Genomic DNA, 18,997 nt, shown 5'->3' on the forward strand with positions numbered 1-18,997 from the left:
GCAGTTACACCCAGGGAGAAGAGGACCCACACCACCTGCAGTCCTTCAGAACCAGAACACTGCCATAAATTCCTTTCTTGAAAGACACGTCCTGCTTTTCCACATGGTACAAAGGGAAGCCAAATTTTTGCATTTCTTTTTACATCTTTAAAGCAGCTATCAGACAGAAAGGTCTCTCTCTGGAGGACTGTGTGTCCCTCACACCACAGCATCAGTGTAATCCTAATTATCTTTACTGCATCTTTGGAAAAGATCTCCTCCAACTTACAGGAGGGGAAACTGAGTCAGAAAGCCACTCAGTGATTTTGCTTGGTGCTCTCCACTGTCAAGCAGGATGATGGTCACTCTGGCTCTTACAGAACCACCCCAGCATTTATCTCTCTGAAAAGGAGTGATATAAGTGCACATTGTCTCATCCCCTCCAGCACTGAGGTGGAGGTGAGGTTTTGCCCCCCTCCACCAGCAGCCTCTCCCCTTCTGCTCCTCTTCTACCCCCAGGGGCTGCATGGCTTTGGTGGGATAATCTCTGTGTGTTCCAATCCACTAACCCCGTGGGGACTCATGCTGAGAGTGCTGTAAAATGCTCATCTCCCTTCTGGCAGAGGAAAGACCTGGTGTGCCCTGCCAGGCACCAGCTCAGACCAGCACAAAGTTTGTGCTCCAGACACACAGAGTCCCATTCTCCTCAAGTACCCAGCAAAGAAAACCTCTGAAGAGGGTTCACAAAGCACCTGATGTCAGCCTACACAAAACAGTAACAAAATGGTCACTTCCAAAAAATGGTTGCTATAAAAAAGATGAGATTTTTCCATCCACTTCAGAAATTCCCACTACCAGGTGGTGACTATTTCACTCTCTTTACAAAAGCACAGAAACTCCCACCTCCCCCTCTCCCTGCCCGTGTCAGCAGGCTTGCTGGGATGTTTTCATGTACACCCACATTTGCCTTTCCTCACATGCTATTACAGAAATATTTTGGTTTGCTCTTTTCGTGTGCTACATCCCAAAGCATTTCTGTCAACAGGGAGCTGCATCCCCACCATGAACTCATGTGTGTAGTCAGCTGGGGGGCAGCCATCAAATCCCACATAGAGCCAGATCCTGTTGGTAAAGACAAGGATCAGCACAAAGCAATGACACACTGCAAGGGCACAGACACACACGTGCCTCTCCTGCCCTCACTGCAAAGGCTTTTTGCCCACAAAAGCACCTGATATGTAAAATAAAGTATCAATGAAATTTCATGAAGGTTCACAAACAGGTCTGCCCCGCAGCAGCTTGGCGGTGCAGATCTTGGAGTAGCTGGCTGCTGTACCAGGAGCACCATGGGCGCTGGTAATTAACATTAATGTGTAGATGGAGGATCTGGGCATGGCTGACATGAAAGTCAGAGTTTCTGAGCATTTAGGAACTGAGTCCTGGCTGCTGCACTGAACACATGAACTTCAGCAGGGGCACTGAACCATGCACAGGGGGAAGAGAAGCACTGCTTGCCTGGAAGTGGTGGTACTTTGCATTTTTTCACAATTAGAAAATTCAGCAGTGGCTGGATGGATTTACATCTGAAGTATCAAAAAGAATTTTTTTTCTGCCTCTAGAGAAAATAGCATCCCAAGCTCTAATTTTTATTAAAGCAACTGTAGAGAGCAGTCTAGAATGAAATTGCCATCTGAATCTTAATTATACCTTCACATTGAAACACTGTAGCAAATTACATGTAAGATTAAAAAAAAGGAGTGATATTAACATATAATGAGCCTCATCAATTACTATGGATCAGGAAAAGTAGCCCTCATATTATTGAAATGGTTTAATTTGCATGACTGGATGATTCAGATTCTTCTTGGCCATTCATTCAAATCTCCCCAGAAGACACAGCCAGCGAAATGTCCCGTAGCAGTCTTGGCCTCAAATAACTAAATTAAATACACTGTTACCCTCTCATTTTGCAGCAGGGAATTGAAGAGATCTCCTATGGTAAATCCAGGGAGGAACACAGATCTTTAGCCATTACTGTGCTAACTGTATATGTATATAAAATTAGTAGGATTTTTATAGTGGAGCAGTTTGTAAAATGACTTGCATATTTAAGTTCAACTTCTCAGGGACAGAGGCTCAGTCCCATGCTGGAAACAGGAAATATATTTTAACAGCAAAGAAAGAAATGGACTTAAAGATAAAGATCAGTGTTCACACCATTTGAAGAGGAGCCCAAAGATTAATAAAACACCCAGACAACAAATAAACCATACTCAGAACTAGAGTTGTGTGTGCACTTGGATTTAGTAACAACTTAGCCACTGGAGACAAGCAGAGAGATCTGGGAATACAATAGAACATACAGGGGAGCCACATTGAGATGTTTACTTCATTTTTGTCAGTCTTGGATTTTCTTGGCCATCCTTGGGAGTTTTCCACAGTTATAACTGCATTGGTTCGTGACAACAAACAGTTGGATGATAGGCACAAAGATACAAGTAAGGAGCTGCTTAGCAATACTTTGGACACCACATTTATCCTCTTTGCTTTAATATTCCTGCTCAAGAGTTAACATTATTTCCCTGCTTTGCAAGGACATTGGGGCAATCCATTTAATATTGTTGAGCAGATTAAGATGTTGAATGAATATCGATCACTAAGCTTATTCTGACTTTAGCACCATATACATACACAGACCAATCTTCAAGACACTTCTGATGATCAGCACTGACCAAATACATCTAATGAAAACTAGTTTAGAAACACATTGAAGTCAGGTATCATTCATTCATTTCCAGATTCAATCAGCAAAGGAGAGGGGGAAAGTTTGTTTCCTTTTCTGCAGATTAAAGGCTGTGTCTGCTTTGAAAATTAATCACTTTCTGCTGTCATATAGTCCTCCAAGAAGCAAACTGATGGATTGGCATCAGGTTACTCACAATAAACAGATATCCACATGCCTGCAAGCTTGTAAAGATTAAGGATGGAAAAGGATTTTTTGAGGTACACATAGATACCATCGTGAGCAATGACTTGAGGAAAACAAAGGCAAAATCTTAATTTGAAAATGCACTGTGGAGTGTTTATTAGAGAATGGAGCAGAGATAAACTTGCAAAGGAAGTTCTGAAAATTTCATCATTTGCAACTGGATAGAAATGAACCAGTACCTGGGAACATACTATCAGGTGCACTCATATTTTGGGAGGCAGATCGTTTAGGTAACTTAAAAAGCTCCTTTTCTATCTCATATACCACGAAGGCCCATAGATTTTACTACAAACCTCTGGTCCACGAGGCCCTCAGTGAGCCTGGGCTGTCTGCAGGGAAGAGAAGAGGGGAGGAAGGACCAACATGTCCTTGGGACACCAGCATTTTTCAGGAGCACAACCCAGCCATGCCACCATGGCCCCCTCTTCTCCCAGCCCCCCGCGTCAATCACCATGCACAGAAAAGAGCCTGCAGGCATTTATTGCCTTTAAAAACTATCTGACTGCCTGGCCGTGTCCTGACTTTAAATCAGAGAGATGGCAGGACATTCAAAACATCCCTTGCGGTCCACAGGCATCCTTGTGCCCCCACCAAGTCACTGGTGTCCCAGCCATGCCCTTGTTGTGGGCAGCACGATAACAAAGAATGGATAATGACTCCAATTAGGAGGTGTGAATGTCATTCCACTCCCCCTGCTCTCTTCCAGGTCACCATGAATGTGTTTGAAAACTACTGGCACAGCAATTTAACGATAATTCAGATTTAATTTGCACTCTGTCATCTCTGTTTTTTCGATAGGCTTTAATAGTTTAATTTAACAGTCTTAAACACCGTCTATATTACTGAGACATAATGTGTATTTGAGATTTGAGCAGCTGCATGGCACAAAATAATATTTCACATTTATATTGTGTCTTTCATGCCGAAGATGCTGAAAAATGCCTTGATTACTATATCCACAGAAGAATCAACTCATCCATCACTGAAATGCAGTCACTTTGAGGTTGGAAACCTCATCAGTCTTTAATAATTTAGGCAAAATAGAGCAGAATATTCCACTCTATGAGAAGGCAAGTTGAGCAGGTAAAATTAAGTTATCCAAAACTGCAGTTGGGCAGGGTTGTCTCATGTGCTCACCCTCATGACAGGAAGTCTTTTATGACTCTCAGATCTCTAATCAAAAGGCTGTACCTGCAGGAACAGTTTCCCTTACACCAGCACGGTTTATTATCGGTCAAGGGAAGGAAAGCTCTATTGTCTGCTGCCTGCCTCGGCTCTGCCTCTCCCTCTGCCACCTCCCCTCTGGGTCACTAAGTCCCAACCTGATGCCAGTCAGAACAGACCCTTGAAAACACAAAGAAACAGTGAAATGACTGTCAAAGTTCCTCCCTCGGGCACTGCTGAGGCCAGATCCTTCACGCCAGTGAGAAAGCACCCACTGATGTTACTGTGCTCTGAATCAGGCCCTAAAGAAGCCCAGCCCTGCTCTGCCCTTCAGCCCCACGCCTGCTCCCATCACCAGCTGCCAAATTCCCAACTGAACAGGTACCCAGGGGGAGCAACTTTCATGTGTCAGTGAGTGCTCTGCTCCATCTTTCAAAACTGCCAGAGGAGAGCTCTCTTACACATGTGGTTGGAAACCATCTGGTGATGAATTTGGCTCCCACCTCCTTCAGCTGCCCCATGACCCCTCTCTGACCAGAGCAAATCCATGGCGTTGCAGCCTTCTCCCAAGATGTCATGTTCTCCAGGCCCTGGCAGCCATGGAAGGTGGTGCTTTCCCATGTAGAGGTGCTTTCCCAACTCAAACTTTGTCCCACTGGTGTTTTTTTGTGACAGTGATCCAGGGACCAAGTAAAGCAACAGTGAAGTGGGTGGGTGGAGAACAAATGTGTCAAGCTTAATAAAGATTCTCTCTATTTCCAAGAACATTATCATCCATGTTCACAATTTATTAAAAGGCTTTCATTTATGAAGCCTTTAAAGCCCTGTTTAATAACCTGCAATCATTACTTGAATCACAAAATTTGCTTTTTATTATATTGTGTAAATGAAGTAGTGTAGCATTTAATGTAAGTTATGTTTTCCTCTTCCTCTTTTATCAATGTTTTTAAAACCATTGTGATCAAGTTCTTCTCAACCTCCCCTAAAAATGCACTGCACAATATCTGTGGACCCAAAGTAACACTGTTCCTGGCATCTGAGTACAGCAATAAAAGAACAAGGATAATAAACCAGCCTTTCCTGTGTGCTTGCTGCCTCTGAGGTTTCTAACGGGATTGCTCAGACCACTCTCTCTCCTTAGGGTGGGAGGTCCCCTTATATCCAGGAGACATAAAAAGGAATCTGTTATTATTAACACACTCTCTTCAGGAGGTCTTTATTTTTTTAATCAGAGTATAAATTCATGATGGAATTTATATATGTGCAGACTGAGGACACAGCACTGTTGATGGGTGGCCTGGAGTTATGGGTGAAGGCATGGTAACAAGCCAGCAGCGAGATTCTGCAGCTGCTTTCATTTCAGGCCAGTGAGAAAGACATTTGCCATTTAGGACTTCCCAGGGGCTGTGCCCTACTGAGCTACCTGGACAGCAGCAGGGGCAGCCACCAGGATGGCATAGTAATGCTTCTCAACCCCAAATCTACTGTGAGCCCTCCCAGCATGTACAGGCACATCCTGAAACCAAATTGTGCCTCTGCAGGCCCAGTGGGACTTACGGCAGCACGTCTCATGTCCTTCATGAGGCCAGTCTTTCATGGAGACAAAATGAAAACATTAAAAAACCTGGAGTAAAACCAGAAGGAAAAATAAAACAGGAAGAAAATTAAACACTGGAAACTGGTCAAAACTGCAAAGCTGAGAGATGTGGATCCAAAATTTGGAGCAATTCTAATCAGGGGTTTGGTTGTGGCTCATCTGTAATTGAAATGAAGTAAAATCTGCCTGAGACAGTCAACAATCTCAGCTGTTTCCGAGATCTGGCTTTCATTAATTTCATTAACATCTAAAATGCATTCTTGTTGCTTGTTCTTATGCTGAAGAGTAAGCGAAAGAACAACACACCAGGAGCCAGTTTATCTTTGTCTTCGCAGAGGAGCAGATGCAGTATCAGTCTCAGGGGCACGCAGACCCCTTGCATGGAAAATGACAGCAAAGAATTGCGCAAGTGTGGAAATCTTTAGCCTGAAAAAGAAATAAATTGGAACTAGTACTTCCACCAGTCCCTCACACACTTTGGGGAGCTGCACCAATATTATTATTATTAATCAGTGTGACAATCTCAGGCTATGCTTTGCCAGCCTTGTTCCAGAGAAATAATCAAAAATTCAGAACTTGTAGGGAGCCCTCTCAAGAACCTGTGCTTTGTGAAGCCAGATCTGGGGCTCTTGCAGAAGGCTCACACACTTCCTGATTCTCAAGGAAGGATAAATATCACAGTCCTGGGCAGAGGGATGGATTAAACACGCTCTAGCTGGGCATGTGTAAATGGCATTTCCAGGGTAAAATGGCATTTCCGCCCTTCCCTTCAATTCAGATATTTAAGAACAGGGTGAAAATGGCAACTGGGAGGCTGGCTCCTCATGCCTCTGAAACAAAGCTGCAGCAGCTGATGAGATGAATTCCCCGTGTGCTCCCCACTGCTGTGCAGGGGTTAACACCCCAGCCCGTGTGGAAGAAGGGGCAGTGTGTGTGTGCAGGCCTGGCAATCACAGGGAGGGCTGTGCCCGCCCAGGGAGGGCTGTGCCCACCTGCCAGCCCCACCAGAGCCTTGCACTCCCAGAAGCCAAATGCAGCAGTGCCCGGGGCACACACGGCTCCTTGGGAGGGCAAGGAAGCCACTTTCAGCCTAGGTAGGACATCAGGGCACAGAAACCCTGGACAAACTTTTAGTCAAATTTCTCTTGAGCTAAACCATTTTGCCAGACTCCATCTCTCCTCTAGTGTGAGGCAAGTCACCAATAGGGTGACTAGAGGGTGCTACAACATATATGGGCCTCAGATTGCATCCCCTGGCACTTAGAAATTCATGGCATAAATTAACTGTTCAGCTCTGTGATGATGCTGATTTGCTTCACTTGGCATAAGCAGATATTTTGCTACAAGAGATATGATACTTTCTGAGACCTGTCATCCTTGGGTTTTCAAATCCACTGGCATGTTTAATAGCAAAAAATATGAAAGGCAAAAATAGTCTTGTACAGATAAAGACCTCCGTGTCACAAATGACAATTCAGTTTAATTAAGCCAACTCACATATATTATATTCCACCCATAAAACTTAATATCAGCTAAAAATTCCCATCAAATGCAAATTTTCTTTAGTGGTTTATTTATGCAATTGTGAGACAGAGAAAGCAGACAAAGCAGTGGGAGCTGCAGGCTGAAGTAAACAGTGCTGTCAGAATATGCAAAACAAGGGAAGAACACAAAAAAAAGAGAGGGAGAAGGAAGGGACAAACATTCTCTGGCTGGAAAGTTATTGAGTGTTTGGAGCCAAAGGGGAGTGGAAAGCTTGGAAAGGAATTTCTACATGTAACCTACAGACTCTACCCTATTTCCACGCCCAGCATCTCTCCCATTTAACTAACAAATGAAAAACCTTTTTAGGGGTAGACATAGGGTTAGATTTGTGGTTTTAAAGGTCATTGCCTAAACCAGCCCCGCAGCAGGCAGAAAGGAGCTTTGCAGTTGGTCGGCTTCGGCGTATCCCACACTTTGAGGAGCGCTGGCAGTGAGGTAATCCCTTAGGAATGTGTGTGCGGTTGGATGGCTGTGAAAAGAGAGCGGTCAGCTACCAAAGCTCTGTGCTGAATATTCACGTCACACACACACAATCATTTTTCTTGTTAAGTATTGAGAAGAATGGGAACATTATAAATGCAGTATCTTCTCTGGTTACAAGTTTAGCTGCTTTAAAAAGATCTCATTCCCTGCTCCTCCACTCCACCAGCTGTGCTCCACCTCCATTCCCAAACCAAGTCTGCACATACTGAACTTTATAAGACATAAAGAAACCGGGGGAAAAATTAAATACAACTGCACTAAAGCCGAACAGTAAGAAGTGTAAAAGGTGATGATGCAGAAAATTGTTAAAAGCATTTCAAGGTCACTTGTCTATCTAAAAATGACTCTTTATTGAACATATGGGGTTCCATGCCACATGACTGGGTTATATCCATATCCATATTCAAAGCAAGTGCTTTCCTGTCTACATGTTGAGGAGCCATTTTAGCCAACAACAGATGAGTTTGCTTTGACAGTGCAGAGTAGTATTGACAGTGGTCGTTGTTGATGATATTTGCTATAGGCACTTAGCAATTTGTTGCAGGGAGACAGAGTAAGTGTTGATCAGGCATCCCAGCCCAAAATCAAGAACATCAAGGAAAGTTTCCCACTTATTTTAGTGAGTTTTTTATCAAACCCTAAGCAGGAAAAAATGTAATATAATGCTTTCAGTCACTTTTCTGATCATTTGCCAGTAAGGCTAGACAGATAATCTTCCCTTTTATATTTTCTTTTTTTCCCCCCTTCCTTTCTTCCTGTTTCAAATGGGCCTGCATTGGCATTTATCTGCCCATTTTCATATGTACTTGGTCACCCTCTGCTTCATTCAGGGGGCTAGACCTCACAGTTTGCCTGCACAGAAGCAAGATAACAGCTCCTCACAGAAGTAATTTTCAAATTAATGGTATCTACAAAAAAGTGAGAATTAGACTAATCACATGCCTCATTTGAAAATAATATTTTTTCTGTTTTCTAAAAAAACGTTCCAGATACATGAACTCACAGGACTAGATTAAGTTTCTAGGTCAGTAAACTCCTGATTATGAGATGATTAGCTTGAATGGCACATTTAAACCCCAATCTCTTTTCTTGCAAGAAACAAACAGTTTAAGCATGCAATTCTTGACCTACTATAGTACCTTTAAACTTACTATTTAAGAAAACAAAAGAAAGAAGGGTGGTGAAAAGTTGCCAATCCACTTCAAAGCTTCTTCTATATTTGTGGGTAAGCTAAATCCAAAAAGGATTAATGAGTGTACTCAGATGAAAACTCACTGGGAACAAACTTTCTAGAACTAAGCAGCAAAAGCATCAAACAGATGCTCTGTACCAGGGGCCAGAAAGCAAATTTTCTTCAAATGTATTACAAATGTTAGCCTTCAACTTCTAAGCATGCACATAGAAATGTCTTTACGGCTGTAACTGATTTCAGCACAGAGGCCTTCAACAACGTGGCGCTGGGGAAGGTGCTGGATGGTGTCTGGTACTGTTTATTTCCAGCTGAGGATTGCCCCACAGTGTAACTCCTCTCCCTCAGGAGACACTAACTCTCCACAGACACTGACTGACCAAGCCTTAAATCCAGCTGTTTCCATTAGCTCAAAGCCCTCAGCTTTACCAGTGGGAAAACTGAGATACAGCGCTCCCAAGGGACCCTAAGGAACAATTCCCTTGTCTGCTGAGGAATTGAAGTCCCCTTAGAGACCACATCTTAACACTATCCCCAGGCATCTCACAACAGGGTGTGAAATGCCCTCTTCATACAAGGAGGACCACTTTTTCTCTCTCCATTAACGAAGTTCATTAACTCACACATACAAAAGGTGCTTTCTGGGTTTCTATCTCTACTACCATGACTACAGAAAAGTCTGCTCACTTACAGAATGGTTGTCCCCACTGGAATTTCTGCAAACATTGCATCTCCCATGCAACATATCCGGAAAACTCAGTGTCTGCATGAAATAATTTCCATAATTTTGAAACTGTCCCAATTCCACATGTTTGGAAGGAGAGAACCAGGGTCAACAGTTAAAAAAATTACACTACTAGAAAGCTATTTTCCTTTCAACTATTGTATCAAGTTCATTAATACCTTCTGCTGTTGGTGAAATGATCTCCCATTAACATTTCAATTTATTATTGCTGCTCCATTAATGAGACCACAAGAAATGGAAATGAGGCCTATAAATATGCCGAGAGTTAAAGTCACGAATCGTAACAGCATGCGCACTTTATGAGGAATGTTTTGGTACCACAGGCCTTCAAAACACCATGGAAGGATGGCTCTCCCTCATGAGCATCTGGCTTAACAAACAACACCCCAAAAGGTCCAAACAGAAAACCACAATTCTTGAAACTACAGGTTAAAGTATCAGCACAGATACTGATCAAATCAGTCAAATCAGTCTTAACCCCAGCTGCTGAGCTCCATGTGGTTCATTGTCAAAATGCTTTCTCAGCGAAGGTCACTGGGAATGCTAAACTTCAACAAGCAAATTCTGCAGGAGGAAGGACTTGTCTCCATGTTCTTTGTTTAAAAAAACCCTTTATTTCATGTTAAATATCTGCTTACTGGCACCACATCCAGTACTGGGGGATATTGATCTCTTGACAGTGCATCACATCTTCCAGGAAAAAGGGCAGGCTACAAATAGAGAATTCCAGTCTTGGGAACCACATTAGGATTCATTTGAGAAATAAATTTATTGCCAGGTAGCCTTTTAGATCCATCAGCCTCCCACAGTTCCTCTGTTGATATTTTCTCCAACAAACAGTGAATATCCTCCATGGGTCAAGAAACATCCTTATGCAAATGGCACTACTGCAACTTGCATTTTCAATTATTAATATTCCACTTCCCATCTTACAAATGTTTTCAGAAAAGGAGGAAAGCAGAAGCTCATTCCCCTGGGAACAAAACCACCAAATGTGATACCTTACTGAGTTAGGAAAGAGATGTCATATTATGCTAGCAACATTTCTGTTTCTGCATTTCATTTCTCTCTACTGATTAAAAATTACCAATTCTACCCCATTTTTTCAGCATAGCTGACAGCACTAGGCTTATGCTAAATGAAATGCATAGCACTATCATTAGCACTATAACTTGGAAGGAAAAAACTTATAATTATTACATTATTTTTCCTGATTTATTTTCCAGGAATCTCAGATTTCATGACAGGGACTGGCTTTGCTCTGAGGTCCTGCAATGTCAGTGAGAACACTGCAGTCCATGCTGCTTTTAAGCATTAACAGAGGAAATGGTCTAAATTAGCCAGTTTGCCACGGCAGCAATAGCAGGTTAGGAAAAAAACCCAGACAGCTTCAGTAAGATGAAATAAAACAAAAACCAAAAAAGCAAACTATTTAATGAGAGCACGGGCTGGGCTATTTCAATAAATCTAGTTATTTGATAAGCAGACTGCCACTGTCAGCCTTTTATCATCTGTGAAAATGCATGATGGATCTTTTCTGTTTGCTTACAATTTCAGACCTTCCCCTTCTGATCAACATCAGTATTTTGCTTCAGTGCCTCTAAGGACATGGATTGCTAGCAACCATCCAGATTCCACCTTTCAGGAAGACTGACAACACAGGCATGGCTCAGTGCTGTGTACATATGGCACACAGACTGGGTAGTTCAAGGCTGCTAAATGTTCAGCCTCTTCTGAGTTTGCCTAAAGGGAATGAAAACGGCTCCTGCTGAGAGTGCATGCACCTAAAGCTGTAACAAACATTTAATTTTAGCTTCTCTGAAAGAGAATTAGTCTGTGCATTCTGCACTACCAGTTCCTACTGCTGCTGCTCAGATGAGGTGATTTGGTGGGTTATTAATTCCCATATTAATGGTGAGCTTCCCCCACAATGCTGAAATATAGGGTCCTGAGTGTGTTTCAGTCTTACTTTCCCACACTTCTTTCAATTCTTTCATAATAAGCAGATAAAGTCATTATTTGGATTAAAAGGACTTCAGGCCAACACAGACTCACAATACTTTATCTAGCTTTGTGATTCAACTACACATTTTACCTTCTATGTAAAATAAAACTTGCTCAAAGAAAAAAAAAAAGCTAGAAAATAATTTTAAATGTACAGCAAGTTCCAGGGAAACTGCTGAAACAGCTACATCCTGTATGCACTGTTTGTTTGTGCTGAACCAGTTAGCAGGAGAGAAAGGCTCAGATAGGATTTTTAGACTAGGCTGGTGAAAAATGTTTCACTCTCCAACAGAGTTAATTTGAAAGGATTATTTCTCTGCTACAGTCTGAGAGAGCAATGTTGCCAGATGTCATGAATCCAAAATGCTTTATCTAAATCATAAGGTACTGCCTGAAATCATGTGTACTTTAGGTACCACGCAGCCTCTTTCTGTCCTTTTCCTGAAGTTTAGGTGTAAAGCTCAGAGGTACTACTGAAGCAACCCCAGAAAACTCTATGGAGACTGAAACTTCTTGAACTGGAGCAAAGCAGAAGTAACTCCATCAGTCAGCTCTTTAGTACTGACGTTTATCTCATTTATGCTGGCTAAGGATCCTACTCTACTATCTACAGATTGAAAGATGCTAAAAAAAGGACTATTTCTATATGCTCTACCAAATATAAAATATGTGAGTGAAACGTAGGCAGAGATTCATCTCACCCTACTTTATTCACCTAGCTAAGCTAGGCTGCAAGGCCTTGGTACGTCAGCAGGAGGAGATGAGCAGTCCCAAAGGTCACCTCTTGTCACCCATGGGAAGGCCCTTCTGGTGAGTCACCCTCTGGAGATGCTCATCTCCTTCCTCCACTACACAACAAAACTGGGTTATGACAGACTGTCCCAATCAGTTGTAACAAAATAATCTGATAGCTACATGAAATACTGATCCTCCCCTTTTTGTCCCCCACTATTTTTGTGTCAGCATAAATCCACTGATTTCTGCAAGGCTATTCACACTCAAATCCATCCAGCCATAATACTGTCCATAAAGTCATGTTCACCTGGACTGAAAGCTGCTGAGGACACTGATTTCAGTTGTCCTAACTTCCCTCGAAAAGGTGCCCAAAATGCAAGAGACTCACAGATCATCCTTTATATAAGACCTTTCATTACTTTCATCCAGGTTTTACCTCAACAAGAAGTTTGGTTTGACACCAGACAACTCTACCACAAAATCACTGAGAAATATAAAATACTGTAACAGCCCCTCACCATAGGATGAATTGTCCTGGATGTGAAGCATTCACATCCAGATATTGTTCACACTTCACTGCATCACTTACAGTGAATTTTGCTGAAGTTTTTGAGAGTTAATAAGCTGCCTGCTTCTCTTTCAGTGTTCAACAGTGTCAAGTCTGTATAGAGAGAGGTACAGAAACATTATCTGATTTAAAGCTAGAAACTAAAGAGCTTATTTCCCTCATCTGGTGAAGAATCCAGTAAGCCTCTTAGGCATGTAGTTGAAACCACAGTAAGGACAGTATAACCTCTCCTAGAATTGAAGGATCAGAAATAAAGTAAGAAACAAGAGGTAAACGAGTTGCTAGAGTATGCTTGGGGAGAGCTTTAATCAAAGGTGCTGATAATAATTGGGAAGGTCCTGCAGCACTCACTTCATACAGGGAATGGCCTGGGACTGTGCCCAGTCTGGACTCACTTGGGGCTGATTCCACCTTGAGCACCTCTCTCTTCCCCATCTGCAAAATGGTGATAACTCCTTATGAATAAAAATCAGTATATGGGAGCTAAGCCTTATCCTTCATGTCTTCAGGCAGGCAGCACCCTGGGGAAATCAGTGTGGGATTTTCCAGGCGAAAGGTTTGAGGGCAGAGCCCAAAGCTGTGGGACAAAGCCTGCAAAAGGAGGAAGGGGTGACCCAAGCACCATGCCCTTCACATATCTCCTGAGTGGTGCAAAGTATTTCACAAGTTTGTTGCTGCAAAGAGATATTGCTCCTCTACAAACACAGACATTTCATCAGAGGACATCAAAACAAGTTTTGCCTTTGTTTTGCCCTTCATAACTTAAAAAGGCATCTCCCAAACAAACAAATTCCCTTCTTGTTTCATTGTCTCCAAACATGCAGCTTCACCTGGAGCCAGTCTCTGCAGCAGCTACCATTTTGCTCCAATATGGTAAACATCCTTTTTTCCCTTCCCCTTCCTCTCCCCTTTTCTACCTGAGGAATTCAGCTGCTTGCAGAAAAACTTGAGAAGAGAGAAATGGAATAAAATGTTGGCTTCTATGGCCCAGAAATAAGAACTGAAAAAAAAGTGAAACCTTATGCCTTGTCCCCAGTGGCTCAGGGACTTGGAGCCATATCAAGGCCATGAAAACAGAATATTGCTCTTTGTTTACTAAAAATAAATAAATAAATGACTACTCACTCCTGCCCTTTAGGATATGTTTTCTAAGGAGGAAGAAATTCCCTGTGGAGTTTATTATGTGTAGAAGGGATGTGTGCCTCCCAGGGAAAAGCAGTGGGGGTAGTTTTTCCCTTGGTGATTTCTTTCCCGCCTTTATATCACTTTTTTATTAATTTTTGCAAGTCTCACTCCCCTCCCTTCTGCAATAAGCGAAGCCGCACAAAGGAACATGCAGGTAATTCAGCCACTCAAAACTACACAGCATCTCCTTTCCTATATAAACAATCAGTGTGTGGCCTGGGTTTCATTTGCAACTGTAAATGAAACAGGCCTACAACTGTGTTCATAATCCTCCTTAATTGAATTTCTGTGACAAAACCCAGACAAAATTATTACCCTCAAGTTAACAGTTTGTGCGAAGTAGCCAAGGGTTCCTGGGAAGCTTTAAAACAAATGCAGGACAAAACTGGAACCCACAAAGCAGCTATTTGGTGTTGGTACCATTTGTTTGAAGCAGGGGAGGTTTCCCTGGAGGAACAAGGTCATTTTAATATGAAGGACAGGCCAGGAATTCAACTCAGGCCAAAATAAAAAGTGAGAATTAAATAAGCTGTGGACGAGCTTGGATGTAAACCAGCACATGCTGTTCACACCACAGCTACTGGAAGGAGGTATTGGGCTGTCCTGGCTGTTTGAAGGACAGCATCATTCACAACTGGTGTGGCTCATGGGACAGTTTCACAAATCCATGAGGACTTTAAGCAACTGTTAGGTTTGTGTTGAAGTTCACACCCCATTGAAAGGGTATCTCCTTTAAAGCTTGCATGTAATAATTTCCTTCAACTAGATCATCAGTTCTGTGGTAAATAAGCAGAGACTTAGTAATGATGTCAGACTGCTGGTAAAATATCTAAACTTACTTCTAAAATGTGAGAACCACCATTAAATGAAAGCAGCGATGCAAAAAGGGCACTGTCCTGCAGGGCACTCCCACAGTTTGCAGAAGAAAAGAATTAAAGCCTTTCCTGTTACCCAAATTTAGTGTTTGTTTTTCTTTAGATGATACAGATGTTTTCTTGACAAATTGGGCAAAGTTGATGGGAACAGAGACGTCTGTTTGCAACAGCTAATTTTGTGTGTCATTGCCATGTACTTGGATAAACATTCAATATTTTTACCCCAAAGTACCATGTTTAAGTCATTTCTGTATCAACTGGTAACTAAAGCAAACGAGCAAAGTTATTAAGGATCAAAGCAGGCTCTCTATGCTTCAGTTTACAGAGTTGATCAGAGCAGGGAAAACCATGTCATCCCAAGGCAGTGCCTGCCTGGGTTACTGCCCCACATGCTCACAGAAATTAATAACCTTTGCATTTTGAGCAGAAGGCAAGGCTACGAGGGAATGGGGAAGGCTGAGGTAATGGAAATAGAAATCCTACAACTCCTCAGTATGCGCCCATGTCTTGTGTGTTACCCAGCCCTTCTTTGCAGGCAGAGCTGATGGAAATTTAGGGGTAGAGGAGGCTGGCAGGGCCTCATGTTAAAATTTCCTCCAAGTAAAATATTGCTATAGGTGATTAAATGAGCATTCCAGTTCAGAGACAGGCAGGCAGAGACCAGAACTCATTTCCACAGACCTCTGTGCCACTGCAGGATAGTGGGTCTCTGTCCCCACCCTCACTTGCAAGGCACAGCTGACATAATGAGGGACCTCAGAAGAGTTTCCAGGAGACATGTCCACTCCCAGAGATCCAGAGGGGTGACAATCGGGTGCTACTGCTTTCTTCAGTGCCTCTGCTGTGCCAAACGTTTCAGCAGTTGCATTAATACCTGGCTTTGAGAGATTGCTCATTAGCCCTTGGGTCCTGTGCCACTTTAAGCAACCTTTTCAGAACAACTTTTTTATAGTTTGTGTGCTCTGTTTTTCCTCAGGCCACAAGTTAAACACACTGAACAACACTGGAGAAAGAAATAAACACTGAGTCAGAAACAAAAAGATGCATACATACTGCCTAATATCCTCCCCATACACACACACATACAGAATCAGGGCCAGAGATCAATGTTTTCAGGAAAAGGCATGAGGGAACAAATTATCACAGTGCTTTGTCAGTGGCGGCAAAGGAAAGAAAAAGGAACATTCAAAAGGGTGATGAAATGTTTCAAGAAAAAGCAATATATTTTTATGTACTTGTAAAATCCATTGGCAATGACTTCTGGTTAATTGGTTCCATCTTATTAAGCTAAAAATGTATTTGTAAAATCCAGACATATTCAAGCATAAGTCCAATTTCTTCACCAAAAGCCAATACACCATTTCAAAAAAGAAAATTCAGCAATACAAACCATTTTCCATTAGCCTGAAATCACAGCACTCATATTGGGAAGAGAAATGGATAGAGTGCTTGACTTCTCTAAAATGCACTTTGGAGAAATCACGTAACTCATTCACCCCAAAACTGCTGTCCTCTTTCTCCCTGGCCCTGTGAAAATGGATGAATATTTTGGCCCAATTATGCAGTGATTTATAAACTAACATTCTGCTATCTTTCCTTGCACTTGTCATGTTCGACTTTTTCCCCTTTATTAAACCACTCTTCTTCCCATTAAATAGTCCCTCTGTCTCACTTGCCAAAGAACTGCCAATGGGCCCCTGATTTTACAGAAGAATAGACTCAGCTTTACCAATGGAAAAGGGCCTTTAATGTACCATGGACACAGCACAGTGAAGCATGGAAATTTGCCTGTGTTAATGATGCTACTTCACAATGATCAGGAAAACAAAAATCTCTAATAGCTAAATGACACCCAGTCCTTCTGCAGCCTGTTGAATTCAAAATCAGTGGGAGCAAAACCCAACATCCTTTAGGAGATGAGCTAAAAGTGGTTGCAGTTTTTCTTTTCTTTACCCTCAAATTCCTGATTGGCATTGAATCACTAAAATGGGTGATTTGGTGCTGGGAGCAGGACAAAAAAAGCCCAAACCAAGTGTTTCAAAATGTTTTAGCAGCTCAAAAGCAAGTGGAGAAAAATTTATGAACATTTATGTAAATATTTTTGGACATACATTACACTGGCATGATTTTGTGCAAAATACCACTACAAAACAGGACTAAAGTATAATTCATAATTTTCTCTTTTTTAGGTGAAAAGAGGAAGCCATTACTGTGGAAAGGACAGAGCAGCAATCTGCATGTGCCATTGCTTACTTCTGAAGATACTCCAGCTCCACAAAGCTGAGCCCTTGAGTGCTAAATTAACCCCAAGAAATGTCTTCAGCCACAGTTCTCATCAGAAAGATTCTTAGACCTGGGTTCCCTGGGCTGCTGGCTGGGCAAAGCACTGATTGCTTTGGCCAGTCAAAGAATCACTGCTCCAAAAGTCAATCTTCAAATACAGCACATAAAGCTACTCCTTGGAGAAACTCTGCTCTCATGTTTGGCCAAACACAACAGGCAGACCAGCACCAGCTTTGATGACATTATTTGGAGTGCACAAGAAGGGAACCAGAGATCATATGGGGCATGTTTGGCAATCCTTCGGCACCACTGAAAGGTTGGAGAATAGACTCAAACACAGGTTTATGAAAAAAAGATGAACAATATTTACAATATTGCTCATATAAGTTTCCAGGGACGGAGGGAGTGATTTGTTATCTAGTTGCAGTTCTGTAGATTTTGTAGCTGTCGGATTGGCACACTCCACATGTTCCTTGTCCAAAACTTTCTGGTACAACTGTGCAAAACAGGAGCAGGACTTGAATTCAAGAGTGGCTGAGAATATAGGACCAAGCCATTTCAGTTTTATCTCCATTTCATTTCACAGACTCACACAGAATCATTTAAGTTGAAAAAGACCTCTCAGATCATCGAGTCCAACCTGTGACTGACATCCAACTTGTCAACCAGACTATGGCACTGAGGGCCACATCCAGTCATTTCTTGAAGTCCTACAGAGATGGTGACTCCACCACCTCCACGGGCAGCCCCTTCCAATGCAATCCTTGTCAAGGCATTTTTCAATCCATCATGTTCATTACTTAATAATCCCTGAGCTAAGCAAAGCCTTGGGCCCTTCAGTGATCACATCAAGGGAGGCTGCAGATCATCCTTCCTCTGCCCTTATCTAAAGCAACAACAACACAATAAAATGCCATGTGAGCAGAAAGGCTGGAGGAGCTCACACAGCAAAGTTTCTTTCTTGGTGTCTCTCTTGATATCAAACTGCTCCTGTGAACAGAACTGCTCATCTATGGGATTGCGAACACCTAGAGATGGTGCAAGGTGCTTGTCATAGCAACTTACGTATTATCCATGATTGTCCCTCTAGATTTTTCAAGATGGGTGCACAGGCAAAATCGTTATATGCATTAATTTTAAAGTAGTGATACCTCTTTTGCTTGCTACTTGCCAGGCAAGTATAACCTCCAAGGTGTGCAGCTATTAAATGCCAACCACAGTTCCTATCACCCTTTTTTGTTTTTCATCTTCCTTTCACTGTGCATTTTCCTCAAGATCTTTCTTCCTTGATCTTCTTGAGGAAAATGGCCTCCTTTATTGATTAAATTACAAATTCCAGTGCCGGATGATTGAGTTATATGATAACACCTGACGAAAGACAATTGAAATAAATGGAAAAATTAGCACTCTCTTTATTACAAAAGGTTTGGATGTTGAGTGGCTGAATGAATTAAATGGAGATTGAGCAGATCAGAGAGAATTGATTAGGAAAAACAATGCAGAATTCAGAAAAGAGATACCAAAATTAGCACCTTACTAATTCACCTTTGAAAAAAGATGGAAAAAGTTGAGAAGGAGAAGGAAACTGTATCCTTTTCATGCATTCACAACCAGGAATTGCCCAAAAGCAATCTCTGTGATTGCTTATATCAATGT

General features: G+C 42.1%; 1 protein-coding gene across 1 annotated transcript in view; it reads right to left on the bottom strand.

Annotated features, from left to right (window-relative positions):
- SEMA5B (semaphorin 5B) overlaps window positions 1–18,997 on the bottom strand; it is a 197,772-nt gene that overhangs the window by 157,519 nt on the left and 21,256 nt on the right. The gene's annotated exons all lie outside the window — the stretch shown is intronic.

The sequence above is a fragment of the Melospiza georgiana genome, chromosome 7 (genome assembly GCF_028018845.1).
Source record: "Melospiza georgiana isolate bMelGeo1 chromosome 7, bMelGeo1.pri, whole genome shotgun sequence".
NCBI classification, from domain to species: domain Eukaryota; kingdom Metazoa; phylum Chordata; class Aves; order Passeriformes; family Passerellidae; genus Melospiza; species Melospiza georgiana.